Consider the following 26,550-nt stretch of genomic DNA (forward strand, 5'->3'; position numbering starts at 1 on the left):
TGCAAGAAATAAATCTTGAACTTGAATAAACTTGATGTTGTATAAACTTGACATAAAATGTTGAATAATATAATGAATGATATAAAATACTGAATAAACTTGAACTTGTATATTCTCTTTACGCATCATCAGTGATCTTCATTACAAAAGCATATCGTGTTAGACTTTTTTGTTTGCGTTTCACAGACTGGGTACACGAGGGCCAAAATGATAAAATCACAACTGTTCCAAGCTCCAAATAGCCCTGTTGCAACTTGAACACCATATGTGGAGCTGCATTTTTTGGAACATGCTCCACATAACAAGCATGACAAAGTTAGCACTGGATAGCAGGACCCCGTCCCGAAGCAGCTTTTCTCACGCTGCAGTTGTATTCAACAAAAGCATGTGAGTGCTGGAGAAGGACATTCAGTTTGGCACAACCGCGCCTGCAAATAATCAGAACAAATAAAGGAAGAAGCAAACAAACATAGAAGGGCTGTACTTCAAAAAGAGATAAGTCCTGTGTCTCAAGGAGGTGTTACCACTTTCTAAGTAACTTAATTGATTAAGCTTACGTCACTACCTGATTAACTGTCCTAACGAGCGTGATCTAATTGCGTGAAGTATTTAGGGCTGCTTCGGTGTGTCCATATTTGCGAGGCAAAGCACCGCTGTCGTTTACTAAAAGACTGTTTCTGCGGCGATGCCTGATATAAATCATACTAAACCCGTACACGACTAAGACAACGGCTGTGATTCTACAGTACGATCTCTTTCTGCCATGCGAGTATATATCATCCCGGACCATTCTTTATGGAACAATTTTTGTCCAGAACACAGCACGGGATATTACATACATGGTTGTTGTTAACCTCACATCGTTTCTTATTGAAATATTGGCTGGGAAACGTACTGTAGTACAATCCCCAGCGCTGCACTGCCGTGACGGTCTAGTTTCGGAATGCAAAACATAACGTAATTAAGAATCGAACGACAGGACACCTGTGAAACACTGTTAGGATACATCAGTATACTGGCACCTTACAAAATTGTGTGATGACAAACAACGATCAACGCCTGCAGCGCAATAAATACTCACAATCTCCGTTGCCTCCCATTGTTTTCTATGGGCGCACACTGCGTTTTAGGGCCTCCCAACATGGCGGCCCGAATCCACGCCTCTCCCCCACGAGCCCCTCTCCCATGCGCGATCCAGCCTTTATACATAGAGATCAGTGGCTTCCACGCAGTTTCTTCATTTCTTTACTTCCTTTTCTTCTTTCTTTAGTTTCAAACGGCATTAAGTCCTGATGTGCCCTTCGTCTTAGAGTTTGTAGGGTGTTGAGTCCTATAGGCACCGCGGGCGTAGCTCTTATGCAGAACAGCATCACTCGGTCCTTGGACGCCCTTCCTTACAGTAGATTACAACTTTGTTAAGTGTCCAGACATTGAGCACTGGGGCGGAGCCATTCCCTGCTGGCATCAGTCAGAGGTTGCAATGCCCACTTGCTAGCCTTAGCTTTCTCCTAATGGCAGACACCCATCTCGCCCTATTAATCCTGAAGAATCGCGTTACGTGATTTGGGACGCTATGGTAACCGTCAACGGACAAAGTGTACCGACGCTACACAAATTTCGCTACACTACTATGTATCACTGTACGTGCAAAGTGACACACATAAGACTACTGCGAATTCAAACAGTACTTATTGACAGTATTACGGTACAGTTAAACATGAAACAGTTTAAACAGTATTCAGCAGTATTTATTGCATTTTCTTTTCAGTCTCTCCAGCACCGGCCTTTTCCATGTGTCTCGCGCTCTTCTCGTGCGCCTCCTTCAGGACGACGTGCCCCCCGCACGTCGGGCAGAGAGGAAGCCATTCTCTGCTGGCGGCGTGAGGCTCCTCCACGTGGTGTTTGGCCCTCTCCGACAGCAGAATGCCGCTGAACGTTTGGTGGATGTTCTCCCCCTTGGTCGCTCTATTTTGGGACTCCCACCTTGTCGTCCAACTTAACATGACCAGTTCTTTGCCAGCATCGGGGACAGTCAGTGTTGCAGCGTCGTGCAACCTTCGCTTGTTGCCCTGTCCTCCCCGATGCTGGTATGGATGTTGGCGCCCGAAGCTGGACCTCTGCATCTGAAACAACCGTATTCACTTAGCGACACACACACACATAAAAAAAAAGAATTTTCCTGACACTGTACGCCGAACATCTTCCAGTCATCTCGTTGTTCAACATTCCCTGTTAGCACGCTAACGTAAGCAGTGATGAATTGACAGTGACGCCTATATTAAATGAAACAGTGTACTCAGATTTTATCCCTATGTGCTCCTTTAGGTGAGACGACTGAAATACTTCACTACCACTGAGGATGAAAACTTACTCTATACTGCCCATGCGAGTAAGCAGGCTTCTATACACAGGAATTCATGTGCAGTTTGCCTGCATTAATGATATACTTTTATCGGAGAAAAATAAACATAACAATAAGCAATTAAACGTGCTTGTGGACATCGATTTCATGCCTTTTTCAGCAACTTTCACATTCTTCACGTACCCACCTTCTGATTTGTCAGTCTCGAGCAATCATTACATATGTGGAGTGCACGCTGTACTTATTGTGCTGATGTCTTTAGCAGCATAATAAATGCAGCATCCACATGCCACTGTCAAATATGTCGCATATATCGCTCAAATATATCGTACAAGACGTACGATATGTTTGAGGTTCGATGTGAATACATTTCTGCTCAATTACGTAGCGCACGATTTCGAACTTAAATGAATTGGAGAAACAAATTTTGCACTTATACTACCAAGACAACATTTTACAAAAAAGTCAAAGAAGAGGGGGATGTCCGAAATACCCACTTAAGCATAGCGGAAGAGAAAACACTTACTTTTTCGGCAAACGTAAAGAGCGACGAGGGTTCCTTCGTTTTCGGGATTTGTGTGAGATTTTGCGGCTAGTTCTCGCTCTTATATACCTATAACCCCCGAGGAGGAGGAGGAGGAGGAGGAGTGTCGTTGGGAGGAACCCGAGAGGTCTGCCTGCCTGATTAGGCGGCATGTTTCTCGGGAAGGGAAAGGTGGTGGAGAGGAGGAGAGGAAAGGGTGAAGTGGAAGACCGAGCGGAATCCGCTCGGGGGGAGGATAGCTGCGTCCATGGGCCGACTTCAGGGGAACTGTGCCGGCATACGCCTATTACACATCTGAGGGAAACCCAGGAAAAAACCCCAGACGGCACAGCCGGCCCGCGGATTCGAACCGCGGACCTCCCAGTCTCCAAGCGCACGCTTGGTGCAAGGCCAGCATAATGGGAGAGCGCATCAACAAAAAGCATGCGACCCTTTCATTGTATTGTGGAAAGTGGAAGCCTAATTCCTCTCTCTCTCTCTAGTTTCTTTCTCTCCGTCCTCCTTCAACCCGGCGAGGGACGTCTGCTGTCGTAAGCAAATGATGTTGCCATATGGTGATGACTTCGAAATAAACCATTGAAAAAATAAAACATCGAAAAATAAAATATATTCTCAGGTATAAACTCTATCCATACCAACGGTGGGGAAATCAACTTCACAAAATGAATCCTTCAAAATAAATCTGTCAAAATAAATGCTGTCTTGCTGGTAGTAGGCCGAAGCTCCCTACGTCCGCCTCGAAAAATAATACAACTGTCGTTGGGAGGGCCTCCATGTTTTCGATTGCGAAATTACCTATATCTCAAAAGTCGCGTTCTCGAAATACACACATCTCTCCGACTACATCGCAACAGGATATGCCGAGTGGGTCTATAGGACATTTCGGTGCAAAGCGTTGCGGCGACGGGGGATCACTGCAACGTGGGTTCCGGCAAGAATGTAGTCCCGGGAATGGCTTTCACGATGTCGACATATCGTAATAAACAAAAGGAAGAAGGCGGCTTGGCACCAAAAGTGTTGTTAGGAAATTTGGTTTACATAGGCAAGAACGCGCTTTGTGTATTTTTGATGCAGTAACGTCGGTTTTAGGGCTGTACGCCGAAATAAAGCTTTTAAAATAAAACATTAAAAAATCCACGCTTAAAATTCGGATCCAGGACAATTGCTCACCGGACAATTGCTCACCACACAACCGCTGAAGCCGCCATTGCTCACAATTGCTCACAGCCTCTTTCAAAGCACTTATATGTAATTTTATTTCGCGGTTTTATGTGATGCGATTTTATTTATCGTTTATCGTTTATGGTGCTCATATACTTGACTTTTTATTTGTTAGGTGAACTTGGGTGTACCTCGAAATAAAGTGATCGAAATCCCCATTTCAACATAAACTACTGTAAATAAATGTTATCTGGTTATACAATGCACAGTTGCGCGCGGGAAACTGCCAACAGCGAACTTAGACTAACCTGGACATAGCGGTGCAAACACTGAACTTGGACCAACCTAATAATAAACTAACCACCGTACTGTTCAGTCGTCTCCGGCCTACTAAGTCTAACGGGTGCTAAAATGTGGCTTTCGATCGCTAAACCGACTTGGACAGATATAGAAAATTCGTTTAATTTTAGTGGTTAAATAATGATGTGATTTTGAATCTTCCCCGTCTCGTGTCTTGGAAGATCCTGGGGACGCAGGTATGAGCGTACCGAGACGGGGACAAGGTCACTTTGTAAAATTGCGCACTCTTTATTCATAGGTCACGATTTTTTTTCTCAGAGTCATCATAATATGAACCTGTGAACACCCGCACAGTCCGCAGCGTCCGTCTCCAGGGAAGGAAGTGACGTGGTTGCACGCTTTGCCCCCTGGAAACACTTTGCTGCCCCCCCCCCCCTTGTGAAATACTCCTCTAGGAACGCCCCATGGACGGAGATCCTGACAAAGACGCTTCAGGTGTGCCTTCAAGTGGACGATCTCTCGCCTCACCTTCTTCACTGGTGGATTCCTAGATCTATTTGAAGCAACTAAATAGAAGTTCAGCTAACATAAAAAAGTCAAGCGCCATAAACGCGAAATAAAATCACAATATAAGTGTGGTGAAAGAGGCGGTGAGCAATTGTCCGATGAGCAGTTGTCCGGTGAGCAACTGTCCGGTGAGCAATTGTCCGGTGAGCAATTGTCCGCACCCCTTAAAATTCCACCCTTCGAAATCCATTTTCTGAAACAAACCGTTTAAAAATACACGTCCTCAAAATAAACGCTGTTAAAATAAATCATGGTTAGGCTTAGGAAGGTAATGCTCCGTATCATAGTAGTGATAGCCATATGGGCGACACGATGTTCTTTTCGGCGAAACATGCTATTATGATGTTTCTTACTCATGTTTGTATTGCTATCAATTACATAACAACTTAGGATTTCGAAATATCCAGCTTAAAAGTGATGACGACGATGAATACAGGACACGCACACTTGATCATACCTGGGTAGTAATAGCATTACTGTAATGAAATTACAGTAATGGATTACTTTTTCTGGTAATTTGTAATGTAACGCATTACTTTTGACATTAGGTAATTTGTAATGTAATTTAATTACATTTGGTCTCTAATTTTAATGACATTACTCATTACTTTTTACAAAAGAATCGGGTGTGTGTTCTGTGTTGGCAGTTGGCAGAAAGAGAGTTGGGGGACTGGCAAGTGAAAAGAATTCCAACGGCACTATGAACGGTGACGCACTCAATCGGCACGTGGAACGTCAATTCCATTCTACGAGTCAGTTGCCTTACGCAGGGCACTCACAAACAAACGTTGTTAGGTCAACGGTTTGTAGGGCTGTACGCCGAAATAAATCTTTTAAAATAAAACATTAAAAATCCACGCTTAAAATTCCACCCTTCGAAATCCATTTTCTGAAATAAACCGTTTAAAAATACACGTCCTCAAAATAAACGCTGTTAAAATAAATCATGGTTGGGCTTAGGAAGGTAACGCTCCGTATCAAAGTAGTGATAGCCGTATGGGCGACACGATGTTCTTTTCGGCGAAACATGCTATTATGATGTTTCTTGCTCATGTTTGTATTGTTATCAATTATATAACAACTTAGGATTTCGAAATATCCAGCTTAGAAGTGATGACGACGATGCGCGTATGAATACAGGACACGCACACTTGGGATCCGGACAAAATGTCCCCGGACAAATGGTCCCCGGACAAAACGTCCCCGAAACTGTCCCCGGACAAAATGTCCCCAGATGCCGTCCGGTTGCACAGCCGTTGGTATCTCAAATGTGACAAACGTTTTTCATGCTATCATGTGCAGGGTTGATTGATTTAAATCAGCCAGATTTAAATCACCGATTTTTATCGCGATTTAAGTAATGAATATTAATCAAGATTTAAATCACCTCCCTTATGTTATGTTTGAATTCGAATAGTAAATTAAAACTGGAAACGCTGGGGAAGATGAGACTGAGCCTGGAAATGAACCACTGCCTGAAATATATTATACTTCAGTGACTTTTAGCGCAAACAGCGTCACGTGACCCCTTCAGTGGCTCTCCGGCACACTGGCAAACAATTTGGTTACACATGGCGGGTGGTCATTCCACGAGCGTAGAACTTTTCCAGTTATTTCTTTTTCCTATTACTATTCGGTGTAATTCATAATATATAGTTTTCAAATAGATCTCCATTTGCATTAGCTAGTAACTGTTAGCCGCACTGTTAGAAGTCTAGACGCCCTTCTTTGTATGTGCTCAAAAAGTGATTTCGCTACTACGAGGTGGCACACGGAAGCCATGAGGTGAAGATCTGTCTTAGAAGACAAAAATCAACTCAGTGATTTAATCAATATTCATCATATTTAAATGAAAAAAAAATCTGAATAATTTGATTTTTCAATCCGCCGAACAAGAACGCAGTTGAGGACTGGCAGACGGCTGAGTGACGGCAGCTGGGGACATTTTGTCCGGGGCCTTTTCGGGGGACTTTTTGTCCGGGGACGTTTCGTCCGGGGACATTTTGTCCTACACCCCGCACACTTGATCATACCTGGGTAGTAATAGTAATGAAATTACAGTAATGAATTACTTTTTCTGGTAATTTGTAATGTAATGCATTACTTTTGATATAAGGTAATTTGAAATGTAATTTAATTACATTTGGGCTGTAATTTTAATGACATTACTCATTACTTTTTACGAAAGAATCGAGTGTGTGTTCTGTGTTGGCACTTGGCAGAAAGACAGTTGGGGGACTAGCGAGTGAAAAGAATTCCAACGGCACTATGAACGGTGACGCACTCCATCGGCACGTGGAACGTCAATTCCCTTTGACGAGCCAGTTGCCTTAGGCAGGGCACCCACAAGCAAACGTTGTTAGGTCAACGGTTTGTAGCCCTGGAGAACCATTGTTTGCGGGCCCCATCCTCCTGACAATCTTCCTGTTGTCGTGATACATTGTGTCTCCATCGTCTCTACATTGTGGAACAATACGTCATACGTGGCACACTAGCATGACATGTAGAAGAGACAAATAGAAGAGTACAAGCTAACTGTTGATACATTGTCAACATACATTTTTTTCCTCGAATTTCGGGGAAGGCAAGTTTCGTCAACTTGTGTGGCCCTTGTGCCTTCCACAAACTCGGGAACATGAATGCCAATAATGGTAAAGTAATGACTTTGTAACGTCATTACTTTTTCGTAGTAATTGTAATGTAATTTAATTAAATTCTAACTGGAGTAATGTAATTTAATTACATTTTAGAAGTAATTTACCCAGGTATGCTCTTGATCCTTGAGCCAGCTGAGCGCTGTGGGCGGATTGCGCGGCGACGGCCATTCGCACTGGTGAAAGAAAGGCCAAGAAAGCGCGCACGCACACGAAAAAGAGAAATGCAAAATCAGAAAACATACCAAAGAATGGCCAAACTCTCCTGATAGTCGGCTCTATATTAGACTATATTACACCGATGTCGCACGTTACTTGCACTGCTAAAACAGAACTTCACCGAATAATACGCTCCCGGGCATCCCTCATTCCGAATGATATCAGCCTCCCCCCCCCCCGCCTCCCTACTAAGTTGACAAAACTTGTCACGGATCACATACAGACAGACAACCTACTTCCGGTGTACCGAAATCCTCGTTCACAGTTATAGCCCTGGCTAACCCCAAGCGCGAGGAGGGTACTAATTTCCGCGGCGGACGTAGAGCCGTCGGCTGTCCACCAATCAGGGACGATGGATGTTAAAAGATTTATTTCGAAGTGTTTATTCTTCAAATGGTGCTCGGTGGTCGGTGCTGTACATATATTCTTTTCCTTTTCATTTCTTTTTTCTAGAGCACATGGAGAATTGCTTTGTCATTTTGTAGTGAGCATTATTTATGAAGCATAAGTCAATATACCATGAAAGCACAGCTTTCACTGTTGAAAAGACGTCCACTTTATGGCTATAGTGAGGCTAACACCTTTTCGAGGGGCACCACTGCAGTACCACATGGTTGTTGAAGCCTTGAAAATACGCGGCCATCACCGAGGAAAAATTATGCAGCAAATGCAACGGGAAAAACGTCTAATCAAATGCTTCCACCAAAGATGTAACGGGCACCTCCTCGACAAATGGTATTCAAATTGCATAATATATGCCCCGTTCGAGATATTCACTACAAAATTAAAAAGCAATTGATCCATTCTGTACAGCACCAACCAGAACATGGGCGCAAAAAAAAAGAAAGAAAAAGTAAATGCCCCAAAGGTTTAAAAGCCACGACAGACCACGGACACATGTAGGTGAGATCTTAAATCTATAATAGTGCACAAAAAATACATAAAGCGCCTTCTTCTGTGTAAACCAAATTTCTTGACAACACTACCGACACCAACCGCCCCCTTCATTTTGTTTCATTACGATATGTCGACATTGTGACAGCCGTTCCCGGGACCACTTTTTCGGGACTCCACAACAACGTTTTGCACCAAAATGGCCGTGCACCGAAATGTCTGGATCCCATGTCGAGTCCCCCTATTTATATTTAGTCATAAAGTGGTACTTTAATGTAGAAGTGGAAGAAATGTCCCCGAAAAAAATGTCCCCGGAAGAAATGCCCCCGGAAAAGTTGTTCCCGGAAAAACTATTCCCTGGAAGAAATGTCCCCTGAAAAATGTCCCCTGAGGAAAATTCACTTTTGGTACGCGTGGACTGGTTGACTTCGGTCGTTGATTTTCTACTAGGACGGTGCGAACGTTTGGATTTTTGAGCACCAAAGCGAGTAATCGTATATCCTATTCCATTTCCGAATCAAATATGGAATTCAATGTTCGACTTCCAAATCGAATTGATGCTTCTACTAAAGCGAATATATTTGAATAGTCCCGAAGCTGCACATGTAAGGCCGGCATCATATACCCCCCCCCCCCCCCCGGCACGATATGTCGACATTGTGACAGCCGTTCCCGGGACCACTTTTTCGGGACTCCACAACAACGTTTTGCACCAAAATGGCCGTGCACCGAAATGTCCGGATCCCATGTCGAGTCCCCCTATTTACTTTTTTTTTCTTTTTTTTTTTGTCAACGTCAGCATCATATGCCGTGTTTAAAAATTCGATATCACTAATACACCACTTCGCTCCATGTGTATTCCATGTCCATGAAAGTCGTTTTAGGGCGTACAAGTCGGAACAGCGTGTTGTTGGTTTTGGAAGACGCCGAAATAAATCAAGTAAAAATAAAACGTTCAAAAATAAATCTCGTAAAGATCACACTTTCAAAATAAACTCTTCTATATCAATCACGAGAAAATCCACATCGTACACCCCTGAAGTTAAATGTTACAGGAAAAGAGGTGCTAAGGACGCGCTACGAGCTCTGAACTCCCTTCGAACAAACGGCGTCATTTCTACGAACGTCGTTTAGTTCAAAGCCGTTTGATCGAACGCAGCAGGACATTTCCTTGAAAGTCATTTGGGCCAACGCCATTTCATCCAAACGGCAGCGGTCGTTTGATCGATCTTTTCGTATTGGTCCACTGACCAACGATAGGGAAATGCCAGCATCCATGTTGCGTTGAAAAAATAAAATAAAATAAAGAAAGAAAGAAGCATCTTTTCCAATTTCAAGAAGTCGGTAGGGCAAATGATAACACTTGACCGGCTATGATATGTTTCACCGGATGTTCACATAGGCACCCCGTGACATGCGCCCACGCAACCAGGGATCATTTTTTTTCCCCCGAGACCAAATTTTCCTGGAAGTTTTTTTTTCGTAAACTGTCCGCCACACGTCTTTCCATCACTTCTTTGGGTTACTCTTTCAGTAACGTAAGTAATTGGTCATAAAGTGGTACTTTAATGTAGAAGTGGAAGAAATGTCCCCGAAAAAGAAATGCCCCCGGAAAAATTGTTCCCGGAAAAAATGTTCCCTGGAAGAAATGTCCCCTGAAAAAATGTCCCCTGAGGACATTTTGTCCTACACCCGAATTTTCCTCAGGGGACATTTTTTCAGGGGACATTTCTTCCAGGGAACATTTTTTCCGGGAACAATTTTTCCGGGGGCATTTCTTTTTCGGGGACATTTCTTCCACTTCTACATTAAAGTACCACTTTTTGACTAAATGTAAATAGGGGGACTCGACATGGGATCCAGACATTTCGGTGCACGGCCATTTTGGTGCAAAACGTTGTTGTGGAGTCCCGAAAAAGTGGTCCCGGGAACGGCTGTCACAATGTCGACATATCGTAATGAAACAAAATGAAGAGGACGGTTGGCGTCGGTAGTGTTGTCAAGAAATTTGGTTTACATAGAAGAAGGCGCTTTATGTATTTTTTTGTGCACTATTATAGATTTAAGATCTCACCTACATGTGTCCGTGGTCTGTCGTGGCTTTTAAACCTTTGGGGCATTTACTTTTTCTTTCTTTTTTTTGCGCCCATGTTCTGGTTGGTGCTGTACATAATGGGTCAATTGCTTTTTAATTTTGTAGTGAATATCTCGAACGGGGCATATATTATGCAATTTGAATACCATTTGTCGAGGAGTAGCCCGTTACATCTTTGGTGGAAGCATTTGATTAGACGTTTTTCCCGTTGCATTCCTACATAATTTTTCCTCGGTGATGGCCGCGTATTTTCAAGGCTTCAACAACCATGTGGTACTGCAGTGGTGCCCCTCGAAAAGGTGTTAGCCTCACTATAGCCATAAAGTGGACGTCTTTTCAACAGTGAAAGCTGTGCTTTCATGGTATATCGACTTATGCTTCATAAATAATGCTCACTACAAAATGACAAAGCAATTCTCCATGTGCTCTAGAAAAAAGAAATGAAAAGGAAAAGAATATATGTACAGCACCGACCAGAACATGGGGCGCTAGGACAGACCACGAACATGCAGATCATGTCTAAAACCGGGATGACGCCGAAATAAATCATGTAAAAATAAAACGTTCAAAAATAAATCTCTTAAATATCAAATTTGCAAAATAAACTCTTCAATATAAATCATGAGAAAATCCACGCTATCGAAATAAACTCCGAAAAATAAACACTTCGAAATAAATCTTTTAACATCCATCGTCCCTGATTGGTGGACAGCCGACGGCTCTACGTCCGCCGCGGAAATTAGTACCCTCCTCGCGCTTGGGGCTAGCCAGGGCTATAACGGGTGGCAATCATAAGGCCGAAACTCACAAGGCCGAATTATCAAAAGACCGAAACTCAAAAGGCCAAAAAATCAAAACATCGAACAATCATAAGGCCGAAAACCAGAAGGTCGAAAAATCAAAACACTGAAAAATCACAAGGCCGAAAAGTCACAAAACCGAATTATCGAAACGCCGACAAATGAAGAACCCAGGATACGAGAACTGGTATTCCAACTGCGATTAAAAAAATTAGCTCTTCAGTTTAAATAGAATAAACTTGTTGGGAATGAATACAGCAAATAAATCGTTTCACCGAACATCGCATTAATAAAATACTTTCGATAACTTAGGGGAAAACAAAAAGGAAAAGTAGAGATATGAACCACTGTGTCATTGTGTGTTTGTACACGGGTGGCAATCAGGTTCGGGTTACCAAATGTAGAGAAACACCATCTCCTCTACAATTCATTCAGTGGGCGATACAAGTCTTTCACTGGCATTCACCTACCACACACTTTCTCTTTGTAGTAAACATGTTATAGATTATTGCTAGAATAGGTTGGCAATACAAGGTTATAGATGATAGCTTTTTTTTAAATGAAAAGAGGAATTCCCTTTTAGTGGTCATTCACAGAGATGCTTACACTAGGTCTTCTGTTTCTTTGGCCGTTTTATTTCGGTGTTCGGTTCGGTGTTCTGATTTTCGGTCTTTTGACTTTCGGCCTTCTCACTGCTCGGCCTTATTATTTTCGGCCTTTTGGCTTTCGGCCTTCTGACACTTCGGCGTTTTGATTTTTCGGCCTTTTGGCTTTCGGCCTTATGATAGTTCGGCGTTCTGATTTTCCGGCCTTTTGACTTTCGGCCTTATGGTAGTTCGGCGTGCAAGTAACGCACGACATCGGTGTAATATAGTCTAATATAGAGCCGACTATCAGGAGAGTTTGGCCATTCTTTGGTATGTTTTCTGATTTTGCGTTTCTCTTTTTCGTGTCCGTGCGCGCTTTCTTGGCCTTTCTTTCACCAGTGCATGCGAATGGCCGTCGCCGCGCAATCCGTCCACAGCGCTCAGCTGGCTCAAGGATCAAGAGCATACCTGGGTAAATTACTTCTAAAATGTAATTAAATTACATTACTCCAGTTAGAATTTAATTAAATTACATTACTCATTACTGCAATTGAAACGTAATAGAATTACATTACAATTACTACGAAAAAGTAATGACATTACAAAGTCATTACTTTACCATTATTGGCATTCATGTTCCCGAGTTTGTGGAAGGCACAAGGGCCACACAAGTTGACGAAACTTGCCTTCCCCGAAATTCGAGGAAAAGAATGTATGCTGACAATGTATCAACAGTTAGCATGTACTCTTCTATTTGTCTCTTCTACATGTCATGCTAGTGTGCCACGTATGACGTATCGTTCCACAATGTAGAGACAAAGGAGACACAATGTATCACGACAACAGGAAGATTGTCAGGAGGATGGGGCCCGCAAACAATGATTCTCCAGGGCTACAAACCGTTGACCTAACAACGTTTGTTTGTGAGTGCCCTGCCTAAGGCAACTGGCTCGTAGAATGGAATTGACGTTCCACGTGCCGATTGAGTTCCAGAAACCAATTTCACCTCATTTTCTCAATGCTTTCCCTACCAAACTCTTACATTTCGATGAAAGGCCCATCTCCGAGGCACTTGCCGACATTTCTTTCATATGTTAAAAATACTTCCAACCCAACTGGATGCAGTTTAGGTCCATATCCTATAAGTAGACAGTCTGTAGTTTTCCAGAAACCAATTTCACCTCATTTTCTCAATGCTTTCCCTACCAAACTCTTACATTTCGATGAAAGGCCCATCTCCGAGGCACTTGCCGACATTTCTTTCATATGTTAAAAATACTTCCAACCCAACTGGATGCAGTTTAGGTCCATATCCTATAAGTAGACAGTCTGTAGTTTTCCAGAAACCAATTTCACCTCATTTTCTCAATGCTTTCCCTACCAAACTCTTACATTTCGATGAAAGGCCCATCTCCGAGGCACTTGCCGACATTTCTTTCATATGTTAAAAATACTTCCAACCCAACTGGATGCAGTTTAGGTCCATATCCTATAAGTAGACAGTCTGTAGTTTTCCAGAAACCAATTTCACCTCATTTTCTCAATGCTTTCCCTACCAAACTCTTACATTTCGATGAAAGGCCCATCTCTGAGGCACTTGCCGACATTTCTTTCATATGTTAAAAATACTTCCACCCCAACTGGATGCAGTTTAGGTCTATATCCTATAAGTAGACACTCTGTAGTTTTCCAGAAACCAATTTCACCTCATTTTCTCAATGCTTTCCCTACCAAACTCTTACACTTCACTGAAAGGCCCATCTCCGAGGCACTTGCCGACATTTCTTTCATATGTTAAAAATATTTCTACCCCAACTGGATGCACTTTAGGTCCATATCCTATAAGTAGACACTCTCTAGTTTTCCAGAAACCAATTTCACCTCATTTGCTCAATGCTTTACCACCCACATCCTGTCTGTAGCTGCAATGCCCATTTCCAAAGCACTTGTAAATGTTCATTCCCAGTGTTAAAAATGTTTTCACCTCACTGAGATTCAATTTCAGACATCCTGAAGCAATCCAGAAATCAATTTCATTGCATTCACTCCTTATGTTCACACGCTGGCCAAAATTTAAAAACAGTACTCCTGCCTGTAGTAGTTTGAGAAATTTCTTTCCAATGTTAAAAATACTTGTGCCACACTCATCGATATACTGTATAAGTGCTGAAATTCGCGGGCTCAATAATTCGCGAATTTGTGAGAAGCCAGGATCAGGCAATTATTCGCGGAACCTTAAATTCGCGGTATCGCGCTGTGTCCACCCTGCATCTTAGGGGCCATCCACCTTGAACTTCCTGGAAGAAGCTAATAAAAGGTATCGCAACTGGACAACTCGTTCAGTTTGTCTTCCTTTTGATCACTTCTGACTGCAAGGGATGCGATTAGGGGGTCCCACTCGGCTCGTATCTGTGCCATTGCCCAATTGCCCTGTCTCCCGTCATTCCTGTCATCGCATCGAGCTGGTGCGATTGGCACTTGGTAGTGATGCGACAACTTTTCCAAAGGCCTATACGCGTGGAAGTGTGCATACGAGCTTGCTGGATGATCCAGGCTTACAAGGAACCGTAATCACGGGAGGCTTACATCCGCGCGAGATTCGTACGTGAAGGCGGTACTACAGTCTCCAGTTGGGCAGCGGCGAACTGAACACTTTGCGAGGCAATGCAGTGTAACAGCGTAAGAAACTCCGTATACATAAGTTGCCTCAGCGTCCTGGGTTAAATTTCTTACATATTTCTTTCACGTATTTTTCTGTCATTGGTTCGAATATTTCGCGGGACTTTAAATTCGCGAAAAAAGGGCGTTCGCGAATTTCGCGAAAAATAGGTCCTCGCGAAAATTACTACTTATACAATAAGTGTTTTTCCTTTACCTGTCGTAGACTCTGGCTTCATGAATTTATGAATTTGTATGAACAATAATTGTTTGCTTCATTCTTTGTGTCGCTTGCTTCTTCCACTTCGAAACTTAAATTTCTACTTTCTATCACGTTTGGGCGGGCGCCCAGGTGCCCCTGCTTTAGGGCCTCGTGTCACCCAAAGCCCGTCCTAGTCATATACTAAGTCCACGTTATCGGGAAGTGAGGTGGGGTTCTGGACATGATTGATTTTCGGGCCCGCGATTTCTCTCGCTGGGCCTGGATGTAGCAGACCGGTCACAATCTTTTATATTGAACTACAGTAGGACAGCTGAAGTAACGACTGTTGCAGGGGTCTGAGCCTTGTGATGGCCGTCCGAGAAAGTGGTGAAAACCCAGCTGCGCCCCTGCTATCGTCAACTGCAGGTCGCAGCGTCCATGGGTCCCGGACATGCTTTCTGAAGCCAACAACAGTTCAGCAATTTTCATCTTCTTACTAACTCCTTGTCTTCATTGTTGTCCATTGCAGTGCCTCTGCTTATGCCACTGACAGTGTGTTGTACAATTCAGGGAATAGTGAATAAATTTTGTGGATTTCAGGGCCTATATCTAGCAATAAAGTTTTGTTTTTCAGAGTAGTAATTTTTTTTTCTGTGACTTTCCGATATATGCAGCGACTTAGGGATATGAAAATCCCTCTATGAGGTCGGGAAGAATTGTGATTTTCCTGTCTCATTTCGGTGGACAACAAGCTCTGACGGAGAATGACATGAAATCATGCTACTTTTCACCTGACATAAGTGCTCAGGGCCAATCACGGAGAGCTCCAGTGTGCTCCCTGCAGCTTGCTGCTCTTACCAGCACTAGTTTCTTTGAGCACTTTCCAGTTTGTCCCTTTCTCACGCAACGCGTAGATTACACGCACGCCTTTCCAAAATACCTCCTAAGTATTCTGGAAATACCGGTTATGCTGTCAGTAATTGACGGGTAACTGCGTGCAGTCACACATTGTGACACAAGGGCACAGTGCACATATTGCAAGTGTGAGATTTATGTGAGTCCGTGAGACAGAGAAGCATAGTAAGTAAAAAAAAAAAAAAACACGGGAACGCATCTGAACCGTAGCAGGCAACATACAGACCACCATCATCATGTCTGGTGGCTCTGACGGCAACACAAGAAAAGGTTATGCACAACACCTGCAACATGCCGAACTTCATATACTTTCACACATTGTTGTCTATTTTACTGATTATGAGATTTCTTTGCCTTCTAGCATGTTCATTTGCTGAAATTTCTCCGTAGATCTATCACCACATTCATTTCAGAAAAGTAGGGTACCAGCGGCATTGCCGTGCGAGTTAAGGCGTTCTTCTCCTTGGTGATAGGCAAAGTCGTGCTGAATAATGAGTGGTTGGTGCGCTCGAATCGTACCAGCGCTTGTGATCTCTGAGGCTTTCCCTCTGCCTTTTTCGAAGAATTTCCAGGGGAATGTCGACACACTTCCCCCTAAAGTAGTCCCAGGACGGGTACTTACAGTCGCTTCGCGACGCTATCACCGAATAAAAAAAATTTTCATAAGTGCAACGAACGAAGGAGGAGGAGTGTCGTTGGGAGGAACCCGAGAGGTCTGCCTGATTAGGCGGCATGTTTCTCGGGAAGGGAAAGATGGTGGACAGGAGGAAAGGGTGAAGTGGAAGACCGAGCGGAATCCGCTCGGGGGGAGGATAGCTGCGTCCATGGGCCGACTTCAGGGGAACTGTGCCGGCATACGCCTATTACACATCTGAGGGAAACCCAGGAAAAACCCCAGACGGCACAGCCGGCCCGCGGATTCGAACCGCGGACCTCCCAGTCTCCAAGCGCACGCGTTACCGCTGCGCCACCGGAGCTGGTGCAACGAACGAAAGGTGCACAGCGGCAACGATTTCTTAGCGACTTTTCGTGTCATCACCACAGACTTCCTGGGAATGAGATTTGGCAACACTGCTGCTGCGGTGATGGTGCTGATAGTGAGAACTGCTCGCCGTGGTTGGCCGATCGCGATGACCGCGTTGGTCACACGTGGAGCCAGTAAGTCAGCTCAGTGGAGCCACGCGGAGAGCGCGTCTATATCTCATGCTCAACCCAGCACTTGAGCTGTCTGACCAATGAGGACCTCATCCCGGTTCTCCATCTTCCACGGAATAGACCTAAGCTGTCTAACGCATCGATGAAGTGGCTTTGCATACAGCCTTGGATTTTCCAACTAATTTTCCTCTATCCTATGATAGTATTTCAAGCAAAGCAGAAGCGCACGAAAAAGGGAGTGACCATCGACACGTCAGACTGGCGATGCCTTGCTTCCAAAGGACGGCGGAGCAAAAGAGTACCAGGTCCTTGGACGCCCTTCCTTACAGTAGATTACAACTTTGTTAAGTGTCCAGACATTGAGCACCGGGGCGGAGCCATTCCCTGCTGGCATCACTCAGAGGTTGCAATGCCCACTTGCTAGCAGTCGCCTTAGCTTTCTCCTAATGGCAGGCACCCATCTCGCCCTATTAATCCTGAAGAATCGCGTTACGTGATTTGGGACGCAATGGTTACCGTCAACGGGCAAAGTGTACCGACGCTACACAAATTTCGCTACACTACTATGTATCACTGTACGTGCAAAGTGACACACATAAGACTACTGCGAATTCAAACAGTACTTATTGACAGTATTACGGTACAGTTACACATGAAACAGTTTAAACAGTATTCAGCACTATTTATTCCATTTTCTTTTCAGTCTCTCCAGCACCGGCCTTTTCCACGTGTCTCGCGCTCTTCTTGTGCGCCTCCTTCGGGACGACGTGCCCCCCGCACGTCGGGCAGAGAGGAAGCCATTCTCTGCTGGCGGCGTGAGGCTCCTCCACGTGCTGTTTGGCCCTCTCCGACAGCAGAATCCCGCTGAACGTTTGGTGGATGTTGTCCCCCTTCGTGGCTCGATTTTGGGACCCCCACCTTGTCGTCCAACTTAACATGACCAGGGGGACATCGGGGACAGTCAGTGTTGCAGCGTCGTGCAACCTTCGCTTGTTGCCCTGTCCTCCCCGATGCTGGTATGGATGTTGGCGCACGAAGTTGGACCTCTGCATCTGAAACAACCGTATTCACTTAGCGACACACACACATAAAAAAAAAGAAGAATTTTCCTGACACTCTACGCCGAACATCTTCCAGTCATCTTGTTGTTCAACATTCCCTGTCAGCACGCTAACGTAAGCAGTGATGAATTGACAGTGACGCCTATATTAAATGAAACAGTGTACTCAGATTTTATCCCTATGTGCTCCTTTAGGTGAGACGACTGAAATACTTCACTACCACTGAGGATGAAAACTTACTCTATACTGCCCATGCGAGTAAGCAGGCTTCTATACACAGGAATTCATGTGCAGTTTGCCTCATTAATGATATACTTTTATCGGAGAAAAATAAACATAACAATAAGCAATTAAACGTGCTTGTGGACATCGATTTCATGCCTTTTTTCAGCAACTTTCACATTCTACACGTACCCACCTTCTGATTTGTCAGTCTCGAGCAATCATTACATATGTGGAGTGCACGCTGTACTTATGATGCTGATGTCTTTAGCAGCATAATAAATGCAGCATCCACATGCCACTGTCAAATATGTCGCATATATCGCTCAAATATATCGTACAAGACGTACGATATGTTTGAGGTTCGATGTGAATACATTTCTGCTCAATTACGTAGCGCACGATTTCGAACTTAAATGAATTGGAGAAACAAATTTTGCACTTATACTACCAAGACAACATTTTACAAAAAAGTCAAGAAGAGGGGGATGTCCGAAATACCCACTTAAGCATAGCGGAAGAGAAAACACTTACTTTTTCGGCAAACGTAAAGAGCGACGAGGGTTCCTTCGTTTTCGGGATTTGTGCACTATGCTGATTGTAGATTTTGCGGCTAGTTCTCGCTCTTATATACCTATAAGCTCCGAGGAGGAGGAGGAGGAGGAGGAGGAGGGAGGAGGTGGGAGGAGTGTCGTTGGGAGGCCTATAAGCTCCGCTTGGTGCAAGGCCAGCATAATGGGAGTGCGCATCAACAAAAAGCATGCGACCCTTTCATTGTATTGTGGAAAGTGGAAGCCTAATTCCTCTCTCTCTCTCTCTCTAGTTTCTTTCTCTCCGTCCTCCTTCAACCCGGCGAGGGACGTCTGCTGTCGTAAGCAAATGATGTTGCCATATGGTGATGACTTCGAAATAAACCATTGAAAAAATAAAACATCGAAAAATAAAATATATTCTCAGGTATAAACTCTATCCATACCAACGGTGGGGAAATCAACTTCACAAAATGAATCCTTCAAAATAAATCTGTCAAAATAAATGCTGTCTTGCTGGTAGTAGGCCGAAGCTCCCTACGTCCGCCTCGAAAAATAGTACAACTGTCGTTGGGAGGGCCTCCATGTTTTCGATTGCGAAGTTACCTATATCTCAAAAGTCGCGTTCCCGAAACACACACATCTCTCCGACTACATCGCAACAGGATATGCCGAGTGGGTCTATAGGACATTTCGGTGCAAAGCGTTGCGGCGACGGGGGATCACTGCAACGTGGGTTCCGGCAAGAATGTAGTCCCGGGAATGGCTTTCACGATGTCGACATATCGTAATAAACAAAAGGAAGAAGGCGGCTTGGCACCAAAAGTAGTGTTGTTAGGAAATTTGGTTTACATAGGCAAGAACGCGCTTTGTGTATTTTTGATGCAGTAACATAGGTTTTAGACATGATCTGCATGTTCGTCGTCTGTCCTAGCGCCCCATGTTCTGGTCGGTGCTGTACATACATTCTTTTCCTTTTCATTTCTTTTTTCTAGAGCACATGGAGAATTGCTTTGTCATTTTGTAGTGAGCATTATTTATGAAGCATAAGTCAATATACCATGAAAGCACAGCTTTCACTGTTGAAAAGACGTCCACTTTATGGCTATAGTGAGGCTAACACCTTTTCGAGGGGCACCACTGCAGTACTACATGGTTGTTGAAGCCTTGAAAATACGCGGCCATCACCGAGGAAAAATTATGTAGGAATGCAACGGGAAAAACGTCTAATCAAATGCTTCCACCAAAGATGTAACGGGCACCTCCTCGACAAATGGTATTCAAATTGCATAATATATGCCCCGTTCGAGATATTAACTTCAAAATTAAAAAGCAATTGATCCATTCTGTACAGCACCAACCAGAACATCGGCGAAAAAAGAAAAAGAAAATGCCCCAAAGGTTTAAAAGCCACGACAGACCACGGACACATGTAGGTGAGATCTTAAATCTATAATAGTGCACAAAAAATACATAAAGCGCCTTCTTCTATGCTGTACGCCGAAATAAATCTTTTAAAATAAAACATTAAAAAATCCACGCTTAAAATTCCACCCTTCGAAATCCATTTTCTGAAGTAAACCGTTTAAAAATACACGTCCTCAAAATAAACGCTGTTAAAATAAATCATGGTTAGGCTTAGGAAGGTAATGCTCCGTATCATAGTAGTGATAGCCGTATGGGCGACACGATGTTCTTTTCGGCGAAACATGCTATTATGATGTTTCTTACTCATGTTTCTATTGCTACCAATTACATAACAACTTAGGATTTCGAAATATCCAGCTTGAAAGTGATGACGACGATGCGCGTATGAATACAGGACACGCACACTTGATCATACCTGGGTAGTAATAGCATTACTGTAATGAAATTACAGTAATGAATTACTTTTTCTGGTAATTTGTAATGTAACGCATTACTTTTTTACATTAGGTAATTTGTAATGTAATTTAATTACATTTGAGCTGTAATTTTAATGACATTACTCATCACTTTTTACAAAAGAATCGAGTGTGTGTTCTGTGTTGGCACTTGGCAGAAAGAGAGTTGGGGGACTGGCAAATGAAAAGAATTCCAACGGCACTATGAACGGTGACGCACTCAATCGGCACGTGGAACGTCAATTCCATTCTACGAGCCAGTTGCCTTAGGCAGGGCACTCACAAACAAACGTTGTTAGGTCAACGGTTTGTAGCCCTGGAGAATCATTGTTTGCGGGCCCCATCCTCCTGACAATCTTCCTGTTGTCGTGATACATTGTGTCTCCTTCGTCTCTACATTGTGGAACGATACCTCATACGTGGCACACTAGCATGACATGTAGAAGAGACAAATAGAAGAGTACAAACTAACTGTTGATACATTGTAAGCATACATTTTTCTCCTCGAATTTCGGGGAAGGCAAGTTTCGTCAACTTGTGTGTCCCTTGTGCCTTCCACAAACTCGGGAACATGTATGCCAATAATGGTAAAGTTATGACTTTGTAATGTCATTACTTTTTTGTAGTAATTGTAGTGTAATTTTATTGCGTTTCAATTGCAGTAATGAGTAATGTGATTTAATTACATTTTAGAAGTAATTTACCCAGGTGTGCTCTTGATCCTTGAGCCAGCTGAGCGCTGTGGACGGATTGCGCGGCGACGGTCATTCGCACTGGTAAAAGAAAGGCCAAGAAAGCGCGCACGCACACGAAAAAGAGAAACGCAAAATCAGAAAACATACCAAAGAATGGCCAGACTCTCCTTATAGTCGGCTCTATATTAGACTATATTACACCGATGTCGTGCGTTACTTGCACTGCTAAAACAGAACTTCACCGAATAATACGCTCCCGGGCATCCGTCATTCCGAATGATATCAGCCCCCCGCCCCCCTACTACGTTGGCAAAACTTGTCACGGATCACATACAGACAGACAACCTACTTCCGGTGTAGCGAAATCCTCGTTCACAGTTATAGCCCTGGCTAGCCCCAAGCGCGAGGAGGGTACTATTTTCCGCGGCGGACGTAGAGCCGTCGGCTGTCCACCAATCAGGGACGATGGATGTTAAAAGATTTATTTCGAGGCGTTTATTCTTCAAAGTTTATTTTTCAGAGTTTATTTCGACAGCGTGGATTTTCTCATGATTTATATTGAAGAGTTTATTTTGTTGCGTTGAAAAATAAAATAAAGAAAGAAAGAAGCATCTTTTCCAATTTCAAGAAATCGGTAGGGCAAATGATAACACTTGACCGGCTATGATGGGTCTAGGACATCTCGGTGCAGGACAATTCGGTGTGGGACAATTCGGTGTGGGACAATTCGGTGTGGGACATCTCGGTGCACGGACATCTCGGTGCGCGGACATTTCGGTGCGCGGATATTTCGGTGCACGGATATTTCGGTGCGCGGACATCCCGCTGCACGGACATTTCGGTGCGCGGACATCCCGCTGCACGGACATTTCGGTGCGCGGACATCCCGCTGCACGGACATTTCGGTGCGCGGACATCTCGGTGCACGGACATTTCGGTGTATGCGTCACATGATTAGTCGTCGTTTCACGTCGTTACAGCGCCACATGTTTAGTGCAGACCCAACAGCGGATTTCCATCGCATTCGCAAAAAATTGAAGAATCTGACCAAATTAATGAAAAACGATTAATAATCTCAGATAAGCATTGACATTGTGTTGTATTGCTTCTCTTTTTCACTCATGTAATGGCCTTCGTGGTCTTTTGGGTTTGTAAATAATAAATAAATTAATTAAAAACAAAGGTCACACAATCCGAAAAGGTACTTCATCTCATTACCGGCAGTCAGTACTTAGTAGTCAGTACTTAGTTATATTGGGGTCCGAGGACATTTTTTCATATACCGTTCACCCGTAGCCCTCCTTATGGGGACATTTTCTCCGGGGTCATCCTTCCCGGAGACTTTCCTTCCGGGGACACTTTTTGCAGACACATTCTTTCCGGATCCCGTTATACGCAATTACGAGTCCATAGATCTTCGACTCGTATGTATCTTTTTAATTGTGCGCTTTAGGGACGAAGTGCAAATTAAGAGGTTGTAACAACAACGTAAATGATGACGATGACGTGGAGTGTTTCACCGCCGCGATGTGTTAACCCTACCCCAATAGCGGCGTTCCAAAACAAGCACTAACGCAGTGATTGAGTTCCACAACAAAATTCTGCATTTTTGCGGCATATAGACATGATACGCTTTACCCTCGCTATTTAAAAATAACAGATGAAAAAGTGTTTAGACTTCCAAGACATTCTTCTTTTGTGACCTTTGCGGGTCACTGCACTAAGGCGGGGGAAATACGACGGGTGCATCGGGGCGGTGGAGATGAGCCGATTGTTTCGTGGCGGAGGAATCGGGACGGGGGAGTTTAAATTGGAGGAATCGAGCACCACTCACCAAGGGTTAAAAAACAAAAACAAACGAGGCGCCCTTCGCGATGAAATTTGCTGGGTGTTATTTCCAGCCGCGTGTCCTAACCTCCAGTAACGTTTTAATCGCACTTTATTTATTAATCCGGCATCCCAATTGTTTCCCAGCGACGTGCTCCTCACGTAGACTTTTACTTTTGGTACAAGAAAAAGAAAAGAAAACGCGCAAGACACGAAAAGTACCAGAGAGCGCTCCAACGTCTCTCTCTCTCTCTCTTGTTCATGCAGAGCATCTTGTCGTTTTTAAAGACACGGTTTAAATACACTTTTTAAAGACACCCTCTATATTCAAATGAACAAGGATATCGACGTAAAACATCAAGTTGGGCCTGTTTTTAAGATATGACGAATAAATGCTCTAAAACCAAGACGAAGGACCAGATACACAGGTAGCGGTACCTGTGTGTGTCGTTCTTCGTCTTTGTTTTAGTACTTTTAGACGTCATAATATCGAATCCGCGTTTGCACATTTTACGAATGTGCAAAACTTGCTGCATAATTGTCTTTATGCTTGCAATGTATGTTTGCCGGTGCACTAATAATTATTTGCTAGAGATACCACGCAAATCATCAATTTCAGCGCTATGACACAGCCCCAACACCCTTTTCGTCTTTTTCTTCCCTGTTGCCCGTGCACCGAAATGTCCGTGCACCGAGATGTCCGTGCACCGAGATGTCCGTGCACCGAAATGTCCGTGCACCGAAGTGTCCGCGCACCGAAGTGTCCGCGCACCGAAATGTCCGCGCACCGAAATGTCCGCGCACCGAGATGTCCACGCACCGAGATGTCCGTGCACCGAGATGTCCGTGCACCGAGATGTCCGTGCACCGAGATGTCCGTGCACTGAAGTGTCCGCGCACCGAAATGCCTCTGCACCGAGATGTCCGCACCGAGATGTCCGCACCGAGATGTCCTGCACCGAATTGTCCTGCACCGAGATGTCCGTCGCCCGGCTATGATATGTTTCACCGGATGTTCACATAGGCACCCCGTGACATGCGCCCACGCAACCAGGGATCATCTTTTTTCCCCCGAGACCAAATTTTCCCGGAAGTTTTTTTTTTTTCGTAAACTGTCCGCCACACGTCTTTCCATCACTTCTTTGGGTTACTCTTTCAGTAACGTAAGTAATTGGTCATAAAGTGGTACTTTAATGTACTTCTAACGAAAGAGAAACAGGGGAAAGATGGAACCGGTAAAGGGCGACGGACATCTCGGTGCAGGACAATTCGGTGCAGGACATCTCGGTGCGGACATCTCGGTGCAGGGGCATTTCGGTGCAAGACATCTCGGTGCACGGACATTTCGATGCACGGACATTTCGGTGCGCGGACACTTCGGTGCACGGACATCTCGGTGCACGGGCATCTCGGTGCACGGACATCTCGGTGCACGGACATTTCGGTGCACGGACATTTCGGTGCACGGGCTACAGGGAAGAAAAAGACGAGGAGGGTGTTGGGGCTGTGTCGATAGCGCTGAAACTGATGCTTTGCGTGGTATCTCTAGCAAATAATTATTAATGCACCGGCAAACATACATTGCAAGGATAAAGACAATTATGCAGCAAGTTTTGCACATTCGTAAAATGTGTAAACGCGGATTCGATATTATGACGTCTGAAAGTACTAAAACAAAGACGAAGGGCGACACACACAGGTACCGCTACCTGTGTATCTCGTCCTTCGTCTTGGTTTTAGCGCTTTTATCCGTCATATCTTAAAAACAGGCCTAACTTGATGTTTTACGTCGATATCCTTGTTCATTTGAATATAGAGGGTGTCTTTAAAAAGTGTATTTAAACCGTGTCTTTAAAAACGACAAGATGCTCTGTATGAACAAAAGAGAGAGAGTGAGACGTTGGAGCGCTCTCTGGTACTTTTCGTGTCTTGCGCATTTTCTTTTGTTTTTGCTTGTACCAAAAGTAAAAGTCTACGTTCGGCGCACGTCGCTGGGAAACAATTGGGATGCCGGATTAATTACTCACTTTCGAATAAAAATCACTTGCAGATAAAAAAGAAAATACCACCCTGTATAGTAGCTACCATGTCGGTGTCAACGGGGGTCTTTGGGGTTTATATGAATAAAAAGTTATCAGACGGAAATGAAAAACGAAATGAAACGTGTCTTCCCACTTCGCCTATCGCCATTTCGCCTCATGCTTATTACATTATTTGCCCATCTCCTGCCATGTTCCCTTACCCCGAATTGGTGGGGATCCAACGTCAAGGCTACGTCAGGCATTTCAAATTCGCCTACTAAAACGTAACCAACGAAGAAGGTTGGTAGTTTTCCTTTTTTTAGTAAAGTGACGCAATATGAAATATACACACAGTGAATGCGATGGAAATCCGCTGTTGGGTCTGCACTAAACATGTGACGCTGTAACGACGTGAAACGACGACTAAACATGTGACGCATACACCGAAATGTCCGTGCAGCGGGATGTCCGCGCACCGAGATATCCGTGCACCGAAATGTCCGCGCACCGAGATGTCCGTGCACCGAGATGTCCGTGCACCGAGATGTTCGCACCGAGTTGTCCCACACCGAATTGTCCTGCACCGAGATGTCCTAGACCCCTAAATGTCAATAGGGGGACTCGACATGGGATCCAGACATTTCGGTGCACGGCCATTTTGGTGCAAAACGTTGTTGTGGAGTCCCGAAAAAGTGGTCCCGGGAACGGCTGTCACAATGTCGACATATCGTAATGAAACAAAATGAAGAGGACGGTTGGCGTCGGAAGTAGTGTTGTCAAGAAATTTGGTTTACATAGAAGAAGGCGCTTTATGTATTTTTTGCGTCGTGGCTGTCGTGGCTTTTAAACCTTTGGGGCATTTTCTTTTTCTTTTTTTTTCGCCCATCTTCTGGTTGGTGCTGTACAGAATGGATCAATTGCTTTTTAATTTAGTAGTGAATATCTCGAACGGGGCATATATTATACAATTTGAATACCATTTGTCGAGGAGGTGCCCGTTACATCTTTGGTGGAAGCATTTGATTAGACGTTTTTCCCGTTGCATTCCTACATAATTTTTCCTCGGTGATGGCCGCGTATTTTCAAGGCTTCAACAACCATGTAGTACTGCAGTGGTGCCCCTCGAAAAGGTGTTAGCTTCACTATAGCCATAAAGTGGACGTCTTTTCAACAGTGAAAGCTGTGCTTTCATTGTATA

Source organism: Ornithodoros turicata, chromosome 1 (assembly GCF_037126465.1).
Source record: "Ornithodoros turicata isolate Travis chromosome 1, ASM3712646v1, whole genome shotgun sequence".
NCBI classification, from domain to species: Eukaryota; Metazoa; Arthropoda; class Arachnida; order Ixodida; family Argasidae; genus Ornithodoros; species Ornithodoros turicata.